Source organism: Teleopsis dalmanni, chromosome 2, assembly GCF_002237135.1.
Source record: "Teleopsis dalmanni isolate 2A chromosome 2, ASM223713v2, whole genome shotgun sequence".
NCBI classification, from domain to species: domain Eukaryota; kingdom Metazoa; phylum Arthropoda; class Insecta; order Diptera; family Diopsidae; genus Teleopsis; species Teleopsis dalmanni.
Window position 1 is genome coordinate 84,832,962 of NC_051847.1, and position 5,612 is coordinate 84,838,573.

Genomic DNA, 5,612 nt, shown 5'->3' on the forward strand with positions numbered 1-5,612 from the left:
TTTAAAAAATATTGATGCTTTCGTTTTATTTTTTTTCTTAAAAACAAACTTTTATCTTTTTAGAATATTTAAAAATTAAAAAAATGTATGTAAACTTGCACCACAAATGTAAATAAATGTATATATCTATATAGTTAATAAATACTTTATAAAACATGCATAATTGTATTTTCTTAATTTTTATTGACTTTTATGTACCAGAGAATGCATTGAGTAATCAACACTCGAATCATTGGCTCTATTTCTGTGGCGAATGCTCTGAGTGTTAAAATTTTGACTCGTAGTTCTCTGGTATATACTGATAGGTAAATCATATGATTCATACGAGTCAATATGTGCATTAAAAGGATATAGTATAGCAGGTATAGTTGGTTTTTTATGAGTCTACTCTAAGTGTTAAAATGATGACTCGTTGCAGTTCTCTGGTATGTACTGATAAGTTAATCACATGATTCATACGAATCAATATGTGCATTAAAAACATATAGTATAGAAGGTATACTTGGTTTTTTATGTGTGTACTCTAAGTGTTAAAATTTTGACTCGTTGCAGTTCTCTGGTATGTACTGATAGATTGATCATATGATTCAAATGAGTCAATATATGCATTAAAAGGATATAGTATAAAAGGCATAAACGATACTACACATAAATATCTGTTATACTAAGGAATGTTTCCTTAGTTTCTATACTAAGGAACTGCATCAACATATACATATATGCCTAACAACTTCGACCTTGGTTCATCACTTTCATGGCGATTCTTCGGATAAACTTAAAGGGGGACCAATGCCCATTATTTTCCCCTGAGCAAAGCCTGAGCAAACCCCTGAGCAAACCTAGGATGCCTCCTTTTTTTACTTTTTATGGTTTATTTTGAGGCTAGGCATCTCCTGTGGTATATTTTTTTCACCCATCCACCAAGCTACAAGTAGAAATCGAACTCACACCCAGGTGTATGGTAGTGCTATTGGCTACGCACTATGCCACCGAGGCAAAGCATTATAAGTTTTGCCAAAAGCTTTGAATGATTCTAATACTTGTGTTATTTAATTATACGGTAACACAATGGGCTTATAGGCCTAAGTAGATCCCTCGGGATCACCGATATAACTTAACTTAAAGTAATGGAACAATTATAGATTATAATTGCAATATCAGTTAAGGAGCCGACAAGATTGCAAAATAAACCAAAGTAATCTTGGCTATATGTTTATCTAGAGTGTGGAAAAGCTTCTAAGAAGAAATGACGATTGTGATATGCTCGCATATATCAAGATAGTTAGATATGTTAATTCTGAAAGACCAGTAAGTTCAAAATTATACACAATAATATAATAATTATTAATTTTTCATAAAATATCACTATTTTCATATTCATATACTTCCGTAATAATTTTACATTAGTCTATCACAGAGCTGCTAGATTACTTGAATTCCATTATTCAATCTTAAAAAACGTTCAATCCCAATTAGGAGTGTTTCTTTTCGTTTTATAAAATGAAAATTAATTTATATAATAAATGTATATAACTTTTTACTGGTGTCGAAAATGTTAGCATGCTTTCGTATTCATAATTTATCACAATCACACCAATATACATTTTTATCAAAAAGCGCGTAATTCTAATCCTCCAAATTTGTATAAATTCGTCTTTGACTATAAATATTCTTAAAAAACGAATACTGCGCATATTTTCATATTTTCATTCGGTATTCTGTTTGGTTTTCAAATTTGCTTAGAAAGAGTGATCTTTTTAAAGACTATGTCTTTAATTACTTACACATTTTTGTTTAAAAACGTTTCGTATGCATTCAAAAGATCAAGATTTTGAAAAATCATCAACTCCTTGAGTTCCTTTTTTATCCTTATTTCGCTTTTTCACTATACCCTACCCACAACACGAAAAAGCTTCTGTCCATCCCGCTCAATACCTACGATTTGTAACCTATTAATAATTCAGCATACTCGGATTTCCCCATATATAGATATAGCACAATATAATCAATTTTGTCGATAGCATCCTAAACAATACCATTGTATTACATATAGGTCTGTGTCTAGACTTTGCTCACGTGAATTTAATCCATTATTTTCTATACTAGTAAATAAAAAGCTAAATATTTGGAAATTTAGAGTTAATTAATTAGATATAAAGATAATAACTACTGCGTATCAGATGGGAATACATGGAATGAAGTCAATTAAAAGATTTAATAGATTAGTCTATGAAACAATTAGGTATACAATAAATATGACCACTTTATTAAGGCAGTTAGTTAGTCACTTATTTCTAGTTGAATTGAAACATGTTTAAAATATTAAATGAAGAGCCTCGCACAATCTATGACTGCTTCAAATTGCTGTATAAAGTGCTCTATTACACCGGCTGTGTAAGTTTCAAACAAAAAGACGAAAAACTGGTCATTGATTTGTCGTCTATTATTTATACATACATAGTTCGAGTAATATTAATAGTTGGATTTGTGGGAGGTTTTGCATTAAAACTAAACGATAAGGATAGTGCCCAGGCGATGTTTGGTCGACTAACACCTGTAACAAAGTTCATCTTGACTTTTGAATGTTTGGCCAATTTAATTACATACATCGAAGCGACATTAATGATCGATGCACAAAAGCGTAACTTAATACAGCTTATGTCTGAGTTCGAACAGTTAGATAGAAGTCTACAGATCGACTATCCGTTCATTAAATGGAACTATCAGAAAACAATGCGAAAGTATGCTCCAACAACAATTGCAATTTTTATATATTTCAGCATTGTATCATTGAGTTATGTCTTTAATTTATCGGGTTGCTACTGCGGAATACCAACCACTTTTCTAATAGGTGCTACTTACACCAGCATAACAGTTGCAACCGGAAGTGTGGGGTTTATACACATTGCCAAAATGGATTTGCTTCGTTTACGTTATCGCCTCATTTCACACTTAGCACAACAAACAAGTAACAGTTCTGGAACACAGAATCAAAAGTCAGTTATAACAAATTTAAAATTATACTGCAGGAAGTATACAGAGTTGATTATAAACATAAATAATGTTTTCGGTTATGTTTCTGCAGCAGGCATTTTCCACGATTTTAGCATATTAACAAGTCTATTGTTCCTATTATGTCAGAAGGCTTCAACTGCAACAACAAAGACTACTGAATATACGTTCGTTATACTTCTCCTCTTACCACACTTCTATAAACTCGTTATGACAGCTATTTATGGTTACTTGACTGAGGAGGAGGTTAGTTCACATTTCAGATCACTAGATACGTTATAGAACTTATTACTGTTTTATAGCAAAAAAAATGTTTGCACACTTTGATGATCCGACAAACCGATGATCAAGAATGGTTTCTACACTGGAAAACACACAATAACTATAAACTGTACATTGGAAGTACGATACGTTGCAATTTAAATGTTATTTATATGGTACGTCGTTAATATATATACGTTGAAAAGCCAATTATTTATAATCCTCATATACTACCTGATTATCTACTTCACAAATTCATTTTATTTTCTAGAATCATTTCTCTGAGATACTTAGATATATTAGACAAATGCACTCTTCGTATGTGTTTATTATTAAACAAATGTACACCTATTATCACTACTCATTGTTTATATTACTCAGACCCCTAAGTAAAATTAGACAAGTGAAATTTCCATTTAAGATATATATGAACCACATATATGCTATAATTATTAAACAAATATGTATAAAAAAAATACTATCATCCGTTCCACATATTACTCAAACCCCAAAGCATCTTAGACAAATGAGCTTATCATTTCAGAAAACTTATCTGATATTAATTTTTATTATTTAATAAAATATACATATATAAATTACTATTAGTTACTCTACATAATACTTAAACCCCATGGTATATTACACAAGTGAGCTCTTTATTGGATATATATTTTTAAATTAAACAAATGTATGTATATAAATTACTATCATGTATTTCACATAATACTCAGACTTTAAGGTATATTCACAAGTAAGCTCTTCATTCTAGAAACTAATCACGTATATATTTTTATTATTTACCAAACATACATAAATTTTAACCTTTCATTCTATACATATATTACTTAGCTTCCTAAGGAAAATTAGGCAAGAGAGGTTGTGATTTGAGAAAACTTATGACTTACATGTGTAAATAATGAAACAAATATATATATTACATATATATAAATTACTACCATTCATTCCACATATTACTAGGAACCCAAGTTATACATTAACAAGCAACTTTTTCATTTCAGAAAACGGATCGCATATGTGATCATTATTTAACAAATATACATATCTAGATTATTTCCTTTCATTCTACATTTTGATCATATTCCTAAATAAAACTAGACAAACGTACGTTTGATATAATAAAACTAGCACGATTCTGCTGAATTGAGAACAAATTTTAGCAAGATAACTATAAACAACTTTAAAATACGTCAATATAGCTTAGTTTTCAAGATATCGAGCTTTAAAGTTAGAAAAATTTAAGTAAAAACCAACAAAAATAGTTGTTATTACTAGTTATTGTAGCTAGTAAAGGTCTGTCTAAAGCAGATAACGTGAAAGGAATTACATAGATGTGCACGTGGGTTAGGAAGTGATTAGGAAAAGTGATTGGGTGGTATCTTAGAAGATAACAACCAAGATCAAGGCGGAGAAACCTAGACACATCAATGGGTCGGGTTCAAAGAAATGGCTTAAGTTAGTGTTTGCACTCCCAAAAGGTACTTCATCAGCAGGTTATTATTAGTCTTTAGTTATCTCTCATGTAAAATGATAACAACTCAATTATAGCTATATAAGTATACAGCATATTAAAAGAGTATATCTAATTAGCTGAGTCTATTAGAATGCGTAATCAAATTGGTAGACTCTAGAAATCGTAATCCTATTATAAAACTAATCACATATATTTTTCTTACAGTGCTCTTTTGCAAAGGTGTACACCGGCTAACATGCAAACTGAATTTCATTAAGAATTTACGTTTAGTAAATTATAATTAAAATTAGTTCCTATTTTCAAGACCGCTTCTTGAATATGTAGGCCGTGTGCGAGTAAAGTGATAGTAAATTGAAGGAAATAGTAAATTTTGTCGGTAAAAGAGCGAATGTTGATATTTACCAGAATTTTGAATAGGGTAAATTAAACAAAAATCAGGTAAATTAGGTGTTACCTTGTGAAAATTGTGAAAGTTGTTTAATAAATAAATTTGAAAACTTTTAAACGAAAATTATAAATAAGTGCAATATATAAATAAATATTTACATAAGTGTAGTGCAAAAAATTCCTAGGAAATTTCAATTTACTTTACCTTAATACACTCGAACTCGCACACGACCGTAATAAGGTTAATGGTATTTGGGGTTTTCGGGTTAGGCTAAGGCCCCTATGCACTGCGACCAGTTTGATCTATTGTGCACGTCGTAATATGTTTGTAATGTATTTAATATTCTGATTTATACATACGAATTGTGAATTTTATCATAAAATAAATTGTCTTATAATATATATATATATATATATATATATAGTACAATGCTACTATTTTTGTTTCTTTTAAGGTTTT